The sequence below is a fragment of the Nerophis ophidion genome, linkage group LG05, assembly GCF_033978795.1.
Source record: "Nerophis ophidion isolate RoL-2023_Sa linkage group LG05, RoL_Noph_v1.0, whole genome shotgun sequence".
Lineage (NCBI taxonomy): Eukaryota > Metazoa > Chordata > Actinopteri > Syngnathiformes > Syngnathidae > Nerophis > Nerophis ophidion.
In genome coordinates, this window is record NC_084615.1 from 71,987,783 (window position 1) to 72,010,422 (window position 22,640).

The 22,640-nt window shown below is 38.4% G+C and overlaps 1 protein-coding gene and 1 long non-coding RNA gene across 7 annotated transcripts in view; one reads left to right on the plus strand and one right to left on the minus strand.

Annotated features, from left to right (window-relative positions):
* LOC133553582 (uncharacterized) overlaps positions 1-22,640 on the minus strand; it is a 124,297-nt gene that overhangs the window by 82,374 nt on the left and 19,283 nt on the right. For all 3 annotated transcript variants that reach the window (XR_009806954.1, XR_009806953.1, XR_009806952.1), the window contains 3 exons: positions 17,495-17,543; positions 17,365-17,417; positions 16,954-17,043 (listed from right to left, as the gene is read on the minus strand). This is a non-coding gene — a long non-coding RNA (uncharacterized LOC133553582). The remainder of the gene's footprint in view (positions 1-16,953; positions 17,044-17,364; positions 17,418-17,494; positions 17,544-22,640) is intronic.
* Positions 1-22,640, plus strand: part of n4bp3 (NEDD4 binding protein 3) — a 75,527-nt gene that overhangs the window by 28,183 nt on the left and 24,704 nt on the right. For 2 of the 4 annotated variants that reach the window (XM_061901944.1, XM_061901942.1), the window contains exon 2: positions 4,383-4,448. The exons of the other annotated variants lie outside the window; for them this stretch is intronic. The gene's annotated coding sequence lies outside the window, so the exon portion shown is untranslated. The remainder of the gene's footprint in view (positions 1-4,382; positions 4,449-22,640) is intronic. 4 annotated transcript variants of the gene reach the window in all.

Sequence of the window (22,640 nt, forward strand, 5' to 3'; positions counted from 1 at the left end):
AAAGAAATACAGTTTATTTTCCGTAATGGAGGTGATTATTAACTTAGGAGAGTGGCTCCACGCTGTGTATGTTGACAAACAATTAGCTGCTACCTAAGGACTAAAAATAGATACAATATTGGCCAGAGTGAAACGGCGTTTGTGATCGCGATTAAAAATGCTTTCATCTGCAAAAGTGATCGTGTGCTTTTTATGAAAAACAGCCGATACTAAACAGTGGCCAATCAATCTGCACATCCTTACTTTTTTGAAGAAAGCTATGATTTCCTTGGATTGGTTGGCACCACTTGTTAGTTTACATTTATAAATATCTAGGCCCAGAATATAAGATTTTTTGTAAAAAAAAAAGCTACAGTTTTTTTTATTAGTGTTAAGATGGTTAATCAGTCTGCTTCGTTATTAAATCTAGGTTTTAAACCAGCGTCCACTGTGGTGGACACTCCTTATTGATATACTTTTGTCAGAGTTACACAATTCAGGACAAAAATATACTGTTTGGCACAACAAAAGTGTGCACTACAGAGAATGCTGGCTGTCAGTATGTAACATAGTTTTCAATGTAGAATGGAGGTCGTTGCCCTAATTCAGGCCTGGGCTATTATTTTTACTGCCACATTTAGAGGAAAAAATGTGTCTGGGAGCCGGTGTATCTGATTTTTAGAAACACTAATACAAAACTAAAAAGCTACAAAGCTAAAAACATTATGACAGACCGAATTAAAAAAAGGGAATGGAATTTTACATTTTTTTACAGAATGAGACACCCAGAATATACATGAAAATAAATAATATGGGATTTACAATATTAACTATAAATAATAAAACACTGAATATTGACAACATATGAACGTCATACACCCTCTCGATCGACATATTTTACAATCAAGCGAAACGCAACAAAAATGCAACAAATACAGCCAAATATGAACGCGAAGGGTAAAAAAAAAAAAAAACCACCTACAATCTGTTATATCAGATATATCACTAAGCTTGAGAATTTTTTTTTGTAAAAATCTCCTTCTGCGTCTGTCCCTGAAACCCGCATTTCAAGAAACACTCTGTGGAAACGCTCCCCAGCCCCACTGCTGTAATTTAGTTTACCATAGTAACTCATTAGATTACCATAGTAACTAGTATATCATGCAAAAGCGCAGATTCCAACCATTTAAATCAGGGGTCTGAAACTCAATTTACCTGGGGGCCACTGGATGCAGAAACTGGTTGAGGCTGGGCCGCAAGAAAAGATTTCTTAAAAATATCTTACATGCACTTTTTAATGAATTCACCTCCTTTGAATGGGTTTTCCGCCCTAACAACATACTTGTCAACTCTGGCGATCCTTCCGAGAAACACCCGAATATCAGTGCCCCTCCCGACAATCTCCCGGGGCAATCATTTTCCCGATTTTCACCCGGACAATAACATTAAGGGCTTGCCGTGATGGCATTGCCTTAGACATCCTCTATCACCTGCCGTCTCGTCTGCTTTTACACCACACAAACAGTGTGCCGGCCAAGTCACATACTGTATGAGGCTTCTGCAGACCCCCGGAAGTGACTGCAAGACATACTTGATCAACAGCCATACAGGTCACACTGAAGGTGGCCGTATTAACAACTTTATCACTGTTACAAAAATGCGCCACACTGTGAAGCCACACCAAACAAGATTGACAAACACATTTTGGGAGAACATAAACACAACAGAACAAATACCCATAATCCAATGCAGCCCTAACTCACCTGGGGTACAATAGGTGGCGGGGTTTGGGAGGGCGGGGTTGTATATTGTAGCCCGGAAGAGTTAGGGCTCCATGGGATTCTGGGTATTTGTTCTGTTGTGTTACCGTGCAGATGTTCTCAAAAAAATTTTTGTCATTCTTGTTTGGTGTGGGTTCACAGTGTGGCACATATTTGTAACAGTGTTAAAGTTGTTTATACAGTCAGTCTCAGTGTGACCTGTGTGGCTGTTGATCAACTATGTCTTGCAGTCGCTTACTTCGTCCATTGACTTCAAATACAACAAGCGGCTGGGCTTGGTTATAGAGGACATTTAAGACAGTGCTTCTATGGTGCCCCCTTAAAATAGTTGTCTCGGTGAAATTCGGGTAAATGATTACCCCTGGGGGAGCACCGAAAAGTTGGGAGTCTCCTGGAAAAATCGAGGGTATACAAGTATGACGCTGTAAAGCGCCATTCATAAAAAAACTCGCGGGCCGCGGCAACATTAAATTTTCACATCAAGGTGCGGGCCGCAAAATAACGTCTCGCGGGCCGCAATTGGCCCGCGGGCCGTGTGTTTGACACCGCTGATTTAAATACTTTGTATAGTTCAAGACTTACGGTCATTTGAAAACATCACTGCACATCATAATGGCATCTGCAGTTTCCATCTTAAAGATATAAAAAAAAAAATTGCAAATGTCTGGCGGGCCAGATTGAAAAGCTTAACGGGCTGCATGGGGCCCTTGGGCCTCAATTTGCCCAAGTCTGATCTAATTTTAAGTGTTCTTCCAACACCCTACACAGTATACTGACTCAAAGCAAAGCAAGTGTGACTTTTCACTGATTTTATCATGTTCCTTCTGCCAGCACACGTCATAAACATCAGCATGAAGTGCCAGGAAGAGAATGTTTATGTCCTACGTGGAGCGAAGTGTGAATGGGTGCAACCATGCCGAGAGTGCGCGACTGAGATGAGTGCTCAGCTGCAGCCGCTAATTGTTATCCAGTTTTTCATTTCGGATGGGAGACACAGACGAACCCTGAGGCTTTGCACAGAAGACAGATGCAATTTGAGTGTCACGTCGCATGTGTGAAATATGACATGACACAAGCGACACACACGTACATGGAAATGTGGTCTGAGATGCCTGCGGCTACACCGCGCCAATGCGGTTCTTGTCTCGGGAGTGCGCAGAAGCGGCTTGGCACAAGAGGTCCACTGAGGATGAGAAGCGGCCTTTCGGGGAGACGCTGAGTGTGATCCCGCGGTGGTCAACAGAGGGGCGGCGTTAAAGCTCAAGTGTTCTCTCTGTCACACTGTCTTCATTGATGGCGGCGGCGTGAGTCATGACAGGGGTCAAAGGGGTGCTATTTGTTCATGTCGGCAGAGAAAAGCTGCCATTGAGCGCGCGGTGTGCAGACGCATGACGCAAAATAGGGCAGTGGATATTTTAGGGAGCAGACAGTGGTTGTTTTTATACGAGAAGAAATGGTGGCGCACCAAGCACTTAAAAACAGTGGAGTGGGGTGGGGTGGGAGGGGTGGTCAGAGGGGTTGAACCCCGCTGATACTTTTAGGATGTAAATTTCTCTCCCAACATTATTTAGGAAGCATGCACAGAAACCATCATTATAACATGTAAATTGAACATAGCAGATGCAACATCCATCCATTTCCTACCACTTGTCCCGTTTGGGATTGCAGGGGAAGCTGGAGCCCATTTCAGCTGCATTCAATCTTGGCTTATTAGGGACCGAATATCCCTTGGAGACAGACGACCCTATTGAATTTCTAGCGTTTTATTATTTCTTTATTATTATTCCGCAGCTTTGAGCTGTAATTTGACCCCCTTAACATGCTTCAAAACTCACCAAATTTGACACACACATCAGGATTGGCGAACATTGCGATTTAATCAAAAAACCTAAAAAGAGAAACTGGAAATTATGATGTATCATGTTGTATGCTTGCATGTTCGAAATAAACTCAAACTCAACCTAACCCCAAAACTAAAAACTGCGCTCAAACACCCCCTAGGAATAAAACACAGACAAAACTGCTCCTAGGAAGAAAACTCAGACAAAACTGCCTGTAACTTCCAGTAGGAATGTCGTAGAGACATGAAACAAAAACCTCTATGTAGGTCTCACCTAGACCTATATTTCATATATTGACAAGCCCCAGCAAAAATCAACAGGAAGTTTGCAATTCCCCCTTCAAAACAAAAGTTTTGTAAAAACCGGTCACCTTTTTTCAAACATTATCTCCTCTGAGCGCGTTTGTCGTGTCAGCTTTAAACTACCACAGGAAAGGGATTGAACTCTTCTGATTAAAAGTTGATGAAAGAGTTTTAATTACTGCTACGGTTTTGATTTTATCAGCATTCAAAGAACCGTTGCGCTGAAAAACATTTCAAAGATGGCCACCGTGCGCAGACACAGTGAGGGAGACGTTTTTTTTTTTCTTTCTTTTTTTTCCAAACCGTCTGCTGCTGGTGCGCACGCACCAACATTTGTGAGGGAGGGACTGTGATCGTCTATACCAACATGGCTGCCAGGTGTCGTAGCTAAGCCGGTATGTTTTAAAGTTGTCGTTTGCCTGCATATCGTAAAAACAACCGTCCAAAATTTTACAATTAATTGTAAACTCATACTGTAGGTGCCGACCATCGGGGCCAAGATGCGACGAGAGAGTGTGTCGATGTTAAGCTATTATGCAGAGTTGGTAAGTCTATCTGTTTGCTAATAGTAGCTACTAGCCGTACCCATGTATTTTCAATGGGCGGTTAGCATCGGGTTTTAATCCCGTTTCCTCCTATGTTTCTGCTCCGATTTAATTTCTTTGTATGTCGAGTTTTTATTTTGGGTACCTACATATGGTATCTGACTGTTGTGGCGTTTTAAGGCCATCTGCACTTTTTATGCGCTGAGTTGGTAGGTCTATCTGTTTGCTAATAGTACCTACTAGCCGTACGCATGTATTTTCAATGGGCGGCTAGCATCGAGTTTTTCTAACTTATATTTGTCAGTAGACACGTTATGGAAGGTAAAAACTACAACATTTATAATAAAAAGTAGTGTATAATTCTAACTTATATCTGTCAGTAGACACGTTATGGAAGGTAAAAACTACAATATAATACAAGGTAGTGTGTTGTTCTAACTTATATCTGGGAAGCCCAGACTTCCCTCATACATACTCGGTCCCGTCCATCGCTGCTTGCAGCTTTAATTTTATAGTTTATGTTTCTCCGGTCTTTTGTTGCTAGGGAGAGTTGATAGGGATTAATAATAATAATAATAACAATGGATTTGATTTACGTATTTTCCGGACCAAAGGACGCACCGGATCATGAGGCACACTGCCGATGGGCGGGTCTAGTCAGGCCTATTTTCATACACCAGATTATAGGGTGCATTAAAAGGGTCATATTATATATTTTTTCTAAATGGAAAACACTTCCTTGTGGTCTACATAACATGTAATGGTAGTACTTTGGTCAAAATGTTGCATGGATTATGTTTTACAGATAATCTTCAAACCGCTTTCTGAAAGTCACTTCAGGATGCGCATTTTGTGGGCGGTCTTATATACGTGGCTCACCTTCGACAGCGTCTTTGCTCCTCAACTTTGTTGTAGCGTGCAAGAGGTGTCAAAAGATGGCGCTAACTGTTTTAATGACATTCAGACTTTACTTAAATCAATAACGGAGCAGCATCTCCTCATCCATGGCTCAGTAGTGCAATAACATCGTCGTAAATGTGTCCCGTGAAAGACCGTTTGACTAAAACTCTCGAATAACTAAAGTTCCTTGGGTGAATTATGTAAACTCACTATACAGGTATGTTTTAGCGCTTTCATGGCGAATTTACTGACAAATATAAGTAAGAACTTTACACTACTTTATATTAGAAATGGCAACAGTGGAGGATGAATGTGCCATAACAAGAAGATAGAGAAAAAGAAGAAGCTTGTTGACAACTGTGTCGACACGGACTACAAAGGCAGACGCGTGCAAATATTCAGGATTTATGCAGATCTCAAATAGAGATTAGCAGGTACCAGAAGGTAAGAAAAGTTATTTTTGCATAATATTGCGAAACAAAACCCCAGGTAATATGTCTTACCTTATACACACACCATAATAATACTCGTATGTTGAAGCACAGTACAAACCTTTAAGCTGTGCGCTTTCACGACTTACCAAAGTAGTACTAAAACTTTTTGATGGATTTTTGAGCTCCAAGTGTAATGTTCTATATTTTTAAAAGAACATATACAGTGTAGCTGTATTGCAGTCCACACATATATATTATGTGTGACTGCCATCTACTGGTCACACTTATCATTTCAACATGTACCAAATAAAATAGCTTTGAGGTAGGTAAGCACAACCAAAATTATTGGGCGCACCTGGTTGTAAGGCGCACTGTCGAGTTTTGGGAAAATGAAAGTTTTTTTAAGTGCGCCTTATAGTCCAAAAATACGGTACATAGCGCTTTTTCAGACACTCTTAGAGCTTCACAGAGAACTGAGAACCTATCATTCATCATTAAGAACAATATCTAACTGCAATACAGTATATGGAACCTTGGCTCACATCTATGTGAAGTGTGAATGTGCATGTGTGGGTTTACTCCTGGTTTCCTCCCACATTTCAAAAACAAGAATGCAAGGTTAACTGGAGGCTCTAAATTGTGTGAAGGGTTGTTTGTCTATTATGTGTAGAGACAGGTACCAACTTCGGTACTTTCATAGGCACAGACAGAATTTACCGGGTATCAACTTTGGTAAAATTTCAATGCAGACTCAAAAGACTTGGCGGGCAAACACGTACTCAAGCAGCACTCAGAGAGGACTCAGTCAGACTGCCTCTAGGTATTGTTACAATTTTCCATGCCAACAAAGCACGTTTTCCTGATAGAAAACTCAAGAATGAATAGTATGGCTCCACTTTTCAAAATGGTCGAGTTCAATGGTAATTTACATTGGACATTGCCATATACATGCTACTGATTAGCATTAGCAATTTACATGGCAATTTCAACACCTCCAGATTTCGTCATTAAAACTAAGATGCACGTTACATTCAAACAGCAGGTGTGTAATAAATAATGCAATACTTAACATGTAAACACTTTTTATGGCGCAACAAAAGATTAGATTCTGCTTCATGGCAAAGACTACTTCCTGACTAGGCAACACACAGTAGCCTATACACTTACTACCATCTAAAGTCTTGGAATTGTAACTGCATGCAAAGTCTACTATAGAATAATTACAAATGAGGCTCTGAAGTGTAAAAAAAAAACAAGACAACAACTGGACCGCACAGTTATCATTATTAGCGCAGCGTTAACGTAAATGATTAAAAAAAACAACTAAACGTTTATTTACAATTTAACGTTTATTAACACATCTGAACACACACAGAAGTACCGGAAATTGGTACCGTTGAGTACCCATGTCGATTACCGGGTATTAAAATATTGTTATCGCGTGGATTCCGGTGTGAAAGGTACCCATTCCTAAACGTGTGTGTGTACTGGCGGTGAGTCCAGGGTGTAGCTTGCCTCTCACCCAAGCTCCAGCTACCCTGTGACCCTGATCAGTTCTTCTTGTCATTGATAGTAGTTCCCCCTTGTCAGAGGTCTTCACTGTGATGTGTGCCATTCTACATTAATGTTGTATATTTTTACACAAAGACATAAGAAACTATGTTTAGCTTGTCTATGTTTTTTTAAGCTGGGATAAATATAATGATATAAGTTCCTCATAGTGTTGCTTTCAGGGTCCTACACAAACTTGAGTAACTAAATATGGTTTGATGCCTGATAAAAGGCTTAAAGGGGGACATTTAATGGTCAGTGGGTGGAAAGCGAACCAATGAAAAGCCTAACAAACAAACCATAAACCAAAGGAGGTTCTCAGATAACAAAAGTGTGGAATGTTGAGGAAGTAGCTATCATATCAGTTAGAGCTGAGCAAATCACTTAACAAGGCGAGGTCACAGTATTGCTATGCACTGACTTTACTTTGCATGAATTGCTGGCTCCTTACACTTTTCTCCTGGTCACTCACGTCTAAAAAAAGATTCTGCATCTTTTTATTGCATATCTTGACGACTATGGTGCCATTTTTGACCCAAGTACAAGGCCACCAGATTTTAAAGACAAAATTGACTAAATTAAATTATTTTTAATCAATCCAGGTGTATTTGTATAGCATCTTACAACATCTCAATGGTGCACAAAGTGCTTTACAGGTTAAAAGCAGGTAAAACCACACATATTAAAGCAGTAATAATAAATACCTATGTAAATGGTAAATGGGTTACACTTGTTTAGCGCTTTTCTACCTTCAAGGTACTCAAAGCGTTTTGACACTATTTCCACATTCACACACTGATGGCGGTAGCTGCCATGCAAGGCCCTAACCAGGACCCATCAGGGGCAAGGGTGAAGTGTCTTGCTCAAGGACACAACAGACGTGACGAGGTTGGAAGTAGGTGGGGAACGAACCAGGAACCCTCAGGTTGCTGGCACGGCCACTCTCCCAATCGTGCCACGCCGTAAAAATACTTACAGTATGGCAATTGTTTGTTTAAAGCCAATTTAAACAAAAACGTTTTTAGTGGAGATTTAAAAGCCTGTGATGGTTCGCAACCTGGGAGGGAGTTCCATATCTTTGGTGCGGATGCAGAATTGTATTTTATTTTTTTTTAACTCTAGTCCTTAAGAAATAATGTTTCCAAAATCTGTGTGACAGTTTTTGGGTTGTTTTCTTGTGTGTCGTGTTACTTCATGTCTAGCGCACTTATTTTTGTTCCACTTCCTGTTTATGTCTTGCAGTGGCGTCACTACTGGTTTTAAGTGTTGTTCTCCATGCCTGCTATTGATTAACGATCAGGGAACTCACCTGCCTCTGATCACTAATTAGGAGGGTTTACCTGTCTGTGTCACCTTCCTTGTGATACTGATTCATGTTCAATAGTGACTAAAGGCCTACTGAAATTATATTTTCTTATTCAAACGGGGAGCAGCTCTTTTCTATGTGTCATACTTGATCATTTCGCGATATTGACATATTTTTGCTGAAAGGATTTAGTAGAGAACATCGACGATAAAGTTCGCAACTTTTGGTCGCTAACAGAAAAGCCCTGCCTTTACCGGAAGTCGCAGACGATGACGTCACCCGTTGAGGGCTCCTCACATCCTCACATTGTTTTTAATGGGAGCCATCAACAAAAAGAGCTATTCGGACCGAGAAAACGACAATTTCCCCATTAATTTGAGCGAGGATGAAAGATTCGTGTTTGAGGATATTGATAGCGACAGACTAGAAAAAAGAAAAAATATAAGTTGTTTTTAGACACATTTACTAGGATCATTCTGGGAAATCCCTTATCTTTCTATTGCGTTGCTAGTGTTTTAGTGAGTTTAATAGTACCTGATAGTCGGAAGGGTGTGTCCACGGGTGTCTTGAGGCCAGTGTCTGATGGAAGTCGACGGCAGCTGTATGGACAGCACAAGCGCAGCTGATCTGCGATAAGTGGCGACTTTTTACGACAATTTTCTTACCGAAAACTGCTGGTCGACATTTGGTCGGGATCCATGTTCGCTTGACCGCTCTGATCCATAGTAAAGTTTTACCTCTGGGGATTTTATACAAGGAATCACCGTGTGTTTGTGTGGCTAAAGCTTCCCAACTCCATCTTTCTACTTTGACTTCTCCATTATTAATTGAACAAATTGCAAAAGATTCAGCAACACAGATGTCCAAAAAACTGTATAATTATGCCGTTAAAGCAGACGACTTTTAGCTGTGTGTGTGCGCAGCGCTCATATTTCCTTAAAACCCGTAACGTCTTGCGTACACGTCATCATTACACGACGTTTCGAAAACGAAACTCCCGGGAAATTTAAAATTGTAATTTAGTAAACTAAAAAGGCCGTATTGGCATGTGTTGAAATGTTAATATTTCATCATTGATATATAAACTATCAGACTGCGTGGTCGGTAGTAGTGGGTTTCAGTAGGCCTTTAAGAATTAATGTTTTCAATATCGGTTGTCAAAATCTGTGTGACAGTTTTTGGGTTGTTTTGCTGTGTGTAGTGTTACTTCATGTCTAGCGCGCTTATTTTTGTTCCATTTCCTGTTTTGGTTATGTCTTGCAGTGACTTCACTAGTGTTTTTGAGTGTGCCTGCTATTGAGTAGTGATCAGGGAACTCACCTGCCTCTGATCACTAATCAGGAGGGTTTACTTGTCTTTGTCACCTTCCTTGTGATACTGATTCATGTTCAATAGTGGCTAATGTTCATGGTGTGCCTTTTGTTACTTTGTTCATTAAACCTCAGCTGAGATAGGCTCCAGCAACCCCCGTAACCCCGAAAAGGACAAGCGGTAGAAAATGGATGGAATGATGGATGGATAAACCTCCTTAAAATCTGCATGCCGTTTCATTTTTCTACTTGACAGCTATCGTGTGGTACTCAAAACATTTTTTCTACCATGAAAAAAGATGTTAGGCACCCCATGCTGGTTTTCATGGATACATCAATAGACAGGCCTGGGTTTCCAATTACTGTATACTTAATATTTTGAGTGTGCAAGTTTGTTCTACCTAGAAGAAGGAAAAAATTCAGTGCACTGTCAGTACCTGGAAGTTGCATTGAATGCGCCCCAAATAGGGAAGTAGGGAGTGTGAAGGCAAACAACCCACCTAATTGTATTTTACTTCTGTTTTAAATGTTATTTTTTAGTCCGTCCTTTGCCTGTATTTATTTGTGATGTACAGCCCATTGTTCTTCAACTGTAGTTGTTTTTAAAGGGCTTTATAAATAAAGTTGGTATGGTATGGTATGGTAACCCTCAAATATCGCCATCTTGGCTACATACATAGAGGATTGATTGATTGAAACTTTTATTAGAAGATTGCACAGTTCAGTACATATTCCGTACAATTGACCATTAAATGGTAACACCCGAATAAGTTTTTCAACTTGTTTAAGTCGGGGTCCACGTAAATCAATTCATGGTAAGAGGAATGTTAGTAATCTTTTCCAAAGGGTCCGACAAAGACTGAATTGTAACAAAATATAATCAATGTTTCGTGTAAAAAATATTATACAAATCCTATTTATCCTTTGTAGTCATCCAAAAATGTGCAGAAACCAACACAAAATAGATTAAATGGATAAGTTGCATAGTTTGATAGAGTTACTCACCTGGCACTCGCAACTTTATTTGGCCCCATGGGCCTTGGTCTTTGGCTCAATTAAAAAAAAGAAGCAGAAACTTAGTCCGCAACACGTGGGATTCTTTGTTAGGGATTTCAATCCCGCGAAACAACATGCAGGGAAAGCGACTATTTTCTAACGTGAAATGTTTGGCCATACAGTGGGGCAAAAAAGTATTTAGTCAGCCACCGATTGTGCAAGTTCTCCCACTTAAAATGATGACAGAGGTCTGTAATTTTCATCATAGGTACACTTCAACTGTGAGAGACAGAATGTGGAAAAAAAATCAAAAAATTCACATTGTAGGAATTTTAAATAATTTATTTGTAAATTATGGTGAAAAATAAGTATTTGGTCATCCATTCAAAGCTCTCACTGATGGAAGGAGGTTTTGGCTCAAAATCTCACGATACATGGCCCCATTCATTCTTTCTTTAACACGGATCAATTGTCCTGTCCGCTTAGCAGAAAAACAGCCCCAAAGCATGATGTTTCCACCTCCATGCTTCACAGTAGGTGTGGTGTTCTTGGGATGCAACTCAGTATTCTTCTTCCTCCAAACACGATGAGTTGAGTTTATACCAAAAAGTTAAATTTTGGTTTCATTTGACCACATGACATTCTCCCAATCCTCTGCTGTATCATCCATGTATCCATTTTGGTATAAACTCAACTCGTCGTGTTTGGAGGAAGAAGAATACTGAGTTGCATCCCAAGAACACCATTCCTACTGTGAAGCGTGGGGGTGGAAACATCATGCTGAGATTTTGAGCCAAAACCTCCTTCCATCAGTGAGAGCTTTGAATGGTTGACCAAATACTTATTTTTAGCTTCGAATGGTTGACCAAACACTTATTTTTCACCATAATTTACAAATACATTCTTTAAAATTCCTACAATGTGAATTCCTGGATTTTCTCACAGTTGAAGTGTACCTATGATGAAAATTACAGACCTCTGACATAATTTTAAGTGGGAGAACCTGCGCAATCGGTGGCTGACTAAATACTTTTTTGCAAAGTGCCACAGTGTAAATAACTTGATTCCATACAAAAAATGTAAAAAACTTTCGGTGTGGGAAACTGAATCATTAGAAAAGTGGGGCGTACGATAACCGAAAAATTAATTTTTAGCACTACACTGTCAAAATGTGTATCCTCCATTAAGTGTGCGATTTCAAACACAGGCTAAGACAATTTTCATACTAGAAATACTCTCTTGTAATTGGGTCAGTACAACTAGTTTTAAGAATACCGAGTGGCTAATAGCAGGACAGGGATTCCGTCTTTTGTGTTTTGTGTGCTGACCAATTCATGCTATTCATTGCCTGTGCAACTCCTTCGTTCTTGTGCACGTCGCTGATTGCAGAAAATACTCGCCACAGTGTGGTCCAACTTATTTGTTTTTGCCACGTTTACACCATTTTAGTTCTGCACTCTACTTGGAGCTATTCTTGTGTAGGCCGATGATTAACTAAGGTCATTGTGATGTTTGCCCATGCCTCAATGTGGTCATCATATTATTAGTTCTTGTGTAACCAAGGTTTGGTTAGCTTTCCCTATCTCTATTTGTTGGTGTCATGTAAACGCTTCCTCAATATTTGTGACCTTGAAGGCTTTAAACGTTTACTGAGCGCATCCATGTTGAGGGGTCCACTTCAATGATGTAGGATTATCAGTAGAACTGAACCTGGCTGTTTTTGGATCAGATTAAGTGAGGTTGATTTTGGGTTTTTCTCCAGTTTCCGGCCTTCATGTGGTCATGTGATGTAAAACCCGCGTGTCCTGTGTGTGGGAGTTTTGAGATGGAACCTGCACCATTACCCCTCAAATGTAAACAAACTTTGATATGAGCCAAAAGGGGGGAGGGGGGATCTCTGTGGGGTAGAGGATCTGGAGCTTTAAAGTTATCTTTTATTTTTTTTTTGCAAGGCTGTGTCGAGCGACCCGCATGCATACATGAGTGTGAGTGAAGCGTCCGTGGGAGTAAGCTTTTGGTGCATCAAAAACCGACAAGTCGGAGCTTGTGTTCTGTGAAGTATCTTTGGAATTTGCCTTTCTCTCTTTGTTGTCGCCGCACCGCTGACTGACCCTTATGTGTCTCAGAGGGTCTGAAACGTCCCCTCTTTACGCTCAAGTGTCAGACCTCATTCGACTATTTTTGGGAGAGTTTGTTCTCCAGAATCCACTTGAAGCCTGCAGGTTTTGTTGTCTTTGTGGTTGTCATAGATGTGGCAGTTGTGTGGTTTTAGCCATGGAGTTCATGGTCATTATGCTGAGGAGATGAAAAGCAACCAACATTTCCATGAAGGGACCATAGTGGAAACACAAACACATCATTGTCATATACGGTATGTCCAATTATAAACAAGTCATGTCAAATACAATTCACGGTATTTGACGGTCCCGTATAAGAGTGATAGAAATGGTCACAGGGTAGAACTGTCACCATTAAAAAAACGTGTAAATGTATGGGCAATGTTCTACAGACCATTTTATCATTCCTCATTTCAAAACAAGTGTAAAAAGAAATGAACCTACTCGAGTTGTACGGTATACCGGTATTAGTATAGTACCTCGATACTTATGAATCATATTCGGTACTATACCGCCTCTAAAAAGTACCGGTCAACCAGCCCCCGCCACCTCTTTGTCATCAAGTCATGTCATTGCTGGTTTAGGAGCATCGGAGCATGTTCGGCAGCGCACAATCACGGATTACTTACAAGCAGACACTGTGTGTAGACAGAAAAGGGAGAATAGACGCATTTTGGCTTATAAACTTACGATAAAGGTGAAGCTAAAACACTGAAACGCCCTCAGGAAGAGGTGCTTTAAGACATTGCTAGCGGCTAAAGTCTATCCGCAGTCTGCAGTGTTTTAGCTACTTCTAAATCACTAATCCTCGCCTCCATGACGACAAAGTACGTTTCTTACAAGTATCATCCCTGCAGGACGACAAATAACTAAACATGCTTCACTACAAATTGTAGCTCACCGGCATCAAAATGTAAACAATCGCCATTAGTGGATCTACACCTGACATCCACTGTAATGATATCAAGTACAGGGCCATATCTAGTCGATACTACTGTGATTAAATCGCAATTTTTTTAGGATCACAAAATCTTATTTCGTTTTTTTTTTTTTTTAAATGTACATCATGTTTATTAACTCAGAAAATATGTCCCTGGACACCTGAGGACTTTGAATACAACCAATGTATGATCTTGTAACTACTTGGTATCAGATGGATACCTCAATTTGTGGTATCATCCAAAACTAATGTAAAGTATCAAACAACAGAAGTATAAGTGATTATTATATTTTAACAGAAGTGTGGATATAACATGTTAAAAGAGAAAGTAAGCAGATATTAACAGTAAATGAACAAGTAGATAAATGATTCATTTTCTACCACTTGTCTCTCATAATTTTGACAAAATAGTAGAATGGAAACTGACAATATGTTACTGCATATGTCAGCAGCTAACTTAGAAGTCTTTGTTTGCTTACTAAAAGACAAGTTGTCTACGAAGTTCACTATTTTATTTAAGGATAAACTTGCAATAAAAAAAACATATGTTTAATGTACAATAAGATTTTCTGTTAAAATAAAGCCAATTATGCAAATGTTTGTGGTCCCCTTTATTTAGAAAAGTATCGAAAAGTAACGAAAAATATCAAAATGCATTTTGGTACCGGTGCCAAAATATTGGTACCGTGACAACACTAGAACCGACTGTATATTAGGGCTGCAATGGTTAATCAGTTAACTACATTTTTAAAAAATGGTTTGAAAAATGTTCTTTATATCAACCATTTTCCCTAAAATATGCATTGAAGCTATAAAGCAGGGATGTCCTTTGGTTTGGCCCGCCAAAAGGTGGTTACCAAATCTCATACATATTCATACTGACCTCTTTCAAGATGCACAATCATTGATGGCATGTTTGTAAAAAGTAGATTCTACAGTACAAAAATGTAGCAGCTCAGTCGCCTGAATTTTGCGGCAAAGGTAACTGCGGTACTGTTTTTCAATTTATAGTAATGCACTATAAAAACAATGGCCATAGATATTACAGTAAAAAAACTGTCAGCTGAATGTTAATGTAAAAACAACAGTGGTACAGTGTGCACTGTGCAGTCATTTTCTGTAAAAAAAAAAAAAACACCGTAAATGTTGACTGAGCTGCCATTTTCTTTAATTATTATTATCGTAAAATCTATAAATATTTTTTGACAGGCTAACTAGTTGTTGGAATTAAAGAGCCTAAGAAAAAGTTTGAACTTTTTGATGCTCTATGGAAAAGGATAATCATTAGGGCTGTGAATCTTTGGGTGTCCCACGATTCGATTTAATATCGATTCTTGGGGTCGCGATTCGATAATATATCGATTTTTTTCGATTCAACGCGATTCTCGATTCAAAAACGATATTTTTTTCGATTCAAAACGATTCTGTATTCATTCAATACATAGGATTTCAGCAGGATCTACACCCAGTCTGCTGACATGCTAGCAGAGTAGTAGATTTTTTTTTTAAGCTTTTATTATTATAAAGGACAATGTTTTATCAACTGATTGCAATAATGTAAATTTGTTTTAACTATTAAACGAACCAAAAATAAAAATCGATTCGTATTCGAATCGATTTTTTCCCACACTCCTAATAATTTTGGTCGCCATGCTTTGCCCACGTCCTATAATGAAAACCTAAATGCTTGGGAATTTAGCATCGTCCGATCAGACGAAGAATCCTGGAGGAATCGTTTATTGAAAACCTGGAAATAGCGGAAAAGCTGCAGAAAATGACCTTTTTGAATGTTTTGAGGTTAAAAGTGTACATATAAGATGAATCGGGCACAGAGTCCATACTACCCACTTAGTGGCCTACTGGTTAGAGCAGGGGTGTCAAACTCAAATACAGAGTGGGCCAAAATTTTAAACGTAACGTAGCCGCAGGCCAAGGTTGAACAAATTAACCTTTTAATAGGGACCCAAACAAGTTTTGCATTAAATATTGAACAAGCAAGGCTTATATAACTTTAGTGACATGCAAAATAAAGTTTCGAATAATAATAATTTAAAAAATATCAAAGGCATACCAAATAAAATTTAAATAAAAATATAATGCCTTTTTTTTCTATTGCAATCTTCTAAGGTAAACATCAATTTTTTTCCACAGGCTAATAACAAATTTGAAAATAAAATAACAATAATGAATGAACCAAACATTCAAGCCTTGAAGTAGCAAGAAAAAATGCATGAATAAAACGTTAATTATTGCTCAGTTTGCAGGAAGTTTCCGGGAAGAGTTAGTGCTGCAACGGGTTCTGGGTATTTGTTCTGTTGTGTTACGGTGCGGATGTTCACCCGAAATGTGTTTGTCATTCTTGTTTGGTGTGGGTTCACAGTGTGGCGCATATTTGTAACAGTGCTAAAGTTGTTTATACGGCCACCCTCAGTGTGACCTGTATGGCTGTTGACCAAGTATGCGTGGCATTCACTTGTGCGTGTGTGCGTGTGTGTAAAAGCCACAAATATTATGTGACACGCTGTTAGTATGGAGGAAAAGCGGACGTGACGACAGGTTGTAGAGAACGCTAGAGGCATTGCCTTAAATGCACGCCCCCAATATAGTTGTCCAGGTGGAAATCGGTAGAAATTCGGGGGAATGGTTGCCCTGAGAGATTTTCGGGAGGAGCACTGAACTTCAGGAGTCTACCGGAAAAATTAGGAGGGTTGGCAAGTATGAGTATTAGCGGTGAATGCGATGTTACAGCGGCACGGACGCTGTATAACGCCAGCTCTAATGCTAAATTGATATTGCCTCAAGGGCCAAATTAAATTACACGGCGGGCCAGATTTGGCCCGCGGGCCAGAGTTTGACACCCATGGGTTAGAGTGTCCGCCCTGAGATTGGTAGGTTGTGAGTTCAAACCCCGGCAGAGTCATACCAAAGACTATAAAAATAGGACCTATTACCTCCCTGTTTGGCCCTCAGCATAAAGGGTTGAAATTGGTGGTTACATCCCAGGTACGACACTGTTGCTGCCCACTGCACGCCTCACCTCCCTGGAGGTGAACAAAGGGATGGGTCAAATGCAGAGGACAAATTTCACCACACCTAGTGTGTGTTTGTGACAATCATTGGTACTCTAACTTAACTACCTTATATTTATATACAGGGGTAAGAGGCGACATTTCTCACTAGTGGAGCTGTTGCATTATAAAAATCTCTATTTGGCATTTTCACTTGGGCCATTGGAGAAAAAAGGTTTGGGCACCCCTGCTATAAAGATTGTTTTAACCGATTACTCGATTAATCAAACAAAATAATGATGACAAACTAGGACACTCGATTACTAAAACAATTAACAATAATGGTGTACTCACCTTTGGATAATGCATGTGCAAGAAAGGGAGGATTGCCGAAGACAAATCTATTTCTGCAATACAAGTGTAAAAAGAAGTTAAGAGCTGTATTTTACAAATCTAAGATGATAAATGGTGTATTCACGATTACCTTTGATGACGTGCAGAGGGAGAATAAGTGTGTGCCACGGAACTGCTATCTGTAGGAGGCGAAATGGCAGCATAGTTTAATTTGCATTAATATACATCTGTGGTAGAGACAAAAGTGGGCAAAAAACATGGACAGCCAAAAAAGTATGTTTGGAAATAAAAAATAAATTTTTGGTTTGTCGCTGTGAGTGCTTTTAGATGGGGGAGAAGGCCCACAGCACGACAAAGTATTTTGTATCCTTTGTGATATGCTGGCATGTTTAAATTTAAAAGACGTCAAATAAATCCATTCATCCATCTTCTACTGCAATTGTCCACCTCGGGATTGCTGGGGGCTGGAGCCTGTTTATAATAATAATAATAGATTTTATTTGTCAAAAAGGACTTAAAGTTGAGCACACAACCTCAAAGTGCCACAGTGTAAAAAAAATTGTAATAGTGATAATAAAAAAATAAATAAAATGTATAACTAGAAACAGCCCAATAGCTAGAACCAGCATGCATATCTATAAAAAGGTTTTTTTTTTTTAAAGCAAGGTTTTTAAGCCTTTTTTAAAAGCATCCACAGTCTGAGGTGCCCTCAGGTGGTCAGGGAGAGCGTTCCAAAAACTGGGAGCAGCAGAGCAGAAAGCCCGGTCTCCCTTATACTACATCATTTTCACATGGAACTCTAATTTGGCTGTGAGCAGCAGTAAAAACACATTTTATTGTAAATTACATAAATTATATTTATATTGAGGGGTGATCAGAGTCACCCACCTCTGCTAAAGTTTGCGTATCATATCGCATATGCAGCCCGAATTTCCCCGAGTAAGTTTTGTCCACGCACATCTAACTTCTTCTTCCTGACTCAACCATTTATTTATTTTTATTCCAGCCTGTGTTCACTTCTTGGAGATACTGCAATGATCGACCTGTCGCTAGCTCCAAACATAAGAAAGAAAAACCTAAGAAAAACCTTCTACTGATTTGTGATTGAGCCTAGCTTGCAGAGCTCAAGCACATGGCTACTTTCAATATGATTTGCGTATTTATAAAGGGGGCGAGGTCCTGGATCAATTTCATGTTGTTTGCAAAGTTTAAAAAAAGGCTTGTATTTGTACATGTGCACACTTTAATACATCAGATTTTTTTATTTGCATACACCGTTTTCTGGATTTGAACATACTGTATGTCTATTTTTAGCCGGGCATCCATGCAACTCTTGTTACATGAGGTCCCTGGTGCTTATGGCATTGTTAAAAAGCAGAGTTAGGATACCATCTATTGTAAAGAGCTCAGGAATTGCCCCATATGTAATTGATCGTAGTGGACTGCCACGGCAAAATAAAAAACGCCACACCTTAAAAATGAAATTGTCTGGAGCTCAGGCGGCATGTATACGATGTGGGCGTACTTGAATATATCTGAGATGTTCCCGCAGACAACGATCTACAAAATATACAATGGCCAAAATGTTAAATATACTTGTTAAGTAAAACCTCTGCCTTGTTTTTAATAAATACTTAGGCCTACTACGCTGATGTATTTTAATGCTTTTTTTGAGGTGCAACTTGGTGAAAAAAGTTTGAGAACCACTGTTTTAGTGCATCATTAATAAGTGCATGTCGCTCTACAAAGGGACCCTCCAGGGATTAGAAATTTAAAGAAGTTAATGCATGTGATTAATCACAAAAATTATTGCATTAGTCATGTGTAAACACAGATTAATCACGCAATTTGTTCTGAGCGCACACGCTCCTTACCTTAACCACGGATTGTTACATAAAAGGCGGCGTAGGTTGTTATAACTTCAACATGAGTGAGTAGACTCAGACAGGTGTCAACTTTTGCTTCGAAACACATCAAAACAGGACTTTAGACAAAACCAGGGTCATTTGCATGTATTGTAACGATACCATCTAAAAGAAAATCAATTTTTCGAGGCAGCCACCGGCAAGAATGCTACTAATACATGGACAACCAGCGACAACACAGGTACTCCAAATGTTGTTAGCAAAAATATTACAAATAACTTGTGCAACACTTTTGTAGCAACTCTGATTAGTCCAAATTCAAAAGTGTGATTAATCTGCTTCAAAACAATAATTTGACATCACTAGTTTTAACTCAAAATATATTTGTCATATTTCCTTTAATAATGTAGGTAAAATCACACGCTGATGCAATGTTATACAACATTTTGAAAAAGGTGCTGTAAATTCAAGCATTTAGGCCAAAACAATCACAAAAAGCCGTTGGTGAACTGAATCTGGGACCCCCAACAATACTTTGCATCGTACCTAATAGTAAGTCCAAGTGTACATATTGTTGTGGGCAGACTCGCTACTTTAATGGCAGCAGAGAACACATTATTGTCATGGTCAGCATGTGATCTCAGTCCGTGCTGTATTATACATTATATTGGCCTATTAGCGTCAATGAAAAAGTTTTACATTGTGGCAAATAGCTCCATGAATTAAACATGAGCAGCTTTGATCCAAGTCTATAAGGAGGGCCGAAGCAAAGTGGGCCGAAGTTGATGCTGCAGCGCTCTTTTGCTTTGCTATTTGAAGCATTTGCATAATTGGCGAAACTGCCGAGGGCAGCGGTGCAAAGCACTTAATAATTTATTCCGAGCGAGAGTCGCTCAAATGTTTGTATGAGACAGAGACGTAGAAATAGGATTGGCGAGGTGGGCAGAATGGCTTTGAATAAGGGTTCTCATATATTTGATAACATCCCTGATATTTCAGAAAATGTCTCTAAATGATATCAAGACAATATCTTATGGGGCCATAGTTGCTCTGTTCAAACATGCATGTTATTTAACTTTATTAAATCCTTAAAGTATTGGTTTTATTTTGATATTTTAGTGAAACAATAGTAAACAGTCTTAAAGTTGTTCACATTTGATTGATGTTCTTTTGCAAAAAATATCAATATACAGTACCTTATATGTCTTACTATATGTCCTACTCCATCCATCTATTTTCTACCGCTTATTCCCTTTGAGGCAGCCACAGCTACAATTGGGCGGAAGGCGGTGTACACCCTGGACAATTTTCCACCTCATCGCAGACATGTCCTACTAAAATGCTTAATTTAGGCCAAAAATGTTCAGTTCAATTTATTTGGATTTTTTATACAATACAATATAATGCAGGGGTCACCAACCTTTTTGAAACCAAGAGCTACTTCTTAGGTACTGATTAATGCGAAGGGCTACCAGTTTGATACACACTTAAATAAATTGCCAGAAATAGCCAATTTGCTCAATTTACCTTTAGTAAATAAATCTATATATATAAAAAAGTGGGTATTTCTGTCTGTCATTCCGTCGTACATTTTTTTTTTCTTTTATGGAAGGTTTTTTGTAGAGAAGAAATGATGAAAAAACACTTAATTGAAAGGTTTAAAAGAGGAGAAAACACGAAAAAAAATTAAAATAAAATTTTGAAACATATTTTATCTTCAAATTTGACTCTTTAAAATTCAAAATTGAACCGAAAAAAATTAAGAGAAATACTAGCTAATTCGAATCTTTTTGAAAATGTTTTTAAAAAGAATTTATGGAATATCATTAGTAATTTTTCCTGATTAAGATTAGTTTTAGAATTTTGATGACATGTTTTGATGACATGTTTTAAATAGGTTAAAATCCAATCTGCATTTTGTTAGAATATATAACAAATTGGACCAAGCTATAGTTCTAACAAAGACAAATCCTTATTTCTTCTAGATTTTACAAAACAAAAATTTTAAAAGAAATTTAAAAGACTTTGAAATAGTATTTAAATTTGATTCTACAGATGTTATAGATTTGCCAGAATATATTTTTTTTAATTTTAATCATAATAAGTTTGAATAAATATTTCACAAGTATTCTTTGTCGAAAAAACAGAAGCTAATATAAAGAATTAAATTAAAATGTATTTATTATTCTTTACAATAAAAAATAAATAAATTACTTGAACATTGATTTAAATTGTCAGGAAAGAAGAGGAAGGAATTTTAAAAGTAAAAAGGTATATGTGTTTAAAAATCCTAAAATCATTTTTAAGGTTGTATTTTTTTCTCTAAAATTGTCTTTCTGAAAGTTATAAGAAGCAAAGTTAAAAAAAAAAAAAAGAATTTATTTAAACAAGTGAGGACCAAGTCTTTAAAATATTTTCTTGGATTTTCAAATTCTATTTGAGTTTTGTCTCTCTTAGAATTAAAAATGTCGAGCAAAGCGAGACCAGCTTGCTAGTAAATAAATACAATTCAAAAAATGGAGGCAGCTCACTGATAAGTGCTGCCATTTGAGCTATTTTTAGAACAGGCCAGCGGGCGACTCATCCCTTACGCGCGACCTGGTGCCCGCGGGCCCCGTGTTGGTGACCCCTGATGTAATGCATCACATATTTCCATTTCATTACAGCATGTCCGAAAAGTAGTAGGAAGAAGCTTATTTAATCCTACCCATTTCCATACCATAGCAATTTGATTCAATTTCCTTGTTCTCTGTAACAGAACAGTGAATAAATACAAATAAATAATATACCGTAGTAAGTAAAAAAATAATAAATACATAAATCTAAAAAAAAAGAGGGGTTCAAGATGTTCATCATAATTCTTGTTCTGTGTTCTTTATGAACACTTGTAGTTTGAACAGTCTCTTAAACTGAATTATTTCGGCGCTTTGTTGGATGTCTTTGGTTACTCCATTCCATAATTTAACTCCACATACGGATATGCTAAAGGTTCTAAGTGTTGTACGTACATACAAATGTTTTGAATTACATTTTCCTCTAAGGTTAAATTCCTCCTCTTTTGTTGAGAAGAATTGTTGTACAATCTTGGCAAACAGGTTAAAGTTTGCTTTGCACTTAATTTTAGCTGTTTGCACTTGCACCAAATTGTTAAATTCCAATATTTTGATTCAATAAATAAAGGGTTTGTATGTTTTCTAAATCTAACATTATGTATTATTCTAATATATCTTTTTTGTAACACTGTTAAGTGATCAAAGTGCACGTGTAGTTGTTTTCCCATATTTCTCCACAATAACCCAGATATGGTAACATTAGCGAGCAGTAAAGAATATGCAGTGATTTTTGGTCCAGAACATGTTTTGCTTTATTCATTATTGACGTGTTTCTTGCTACTTTATGTTTTTTTTTTTT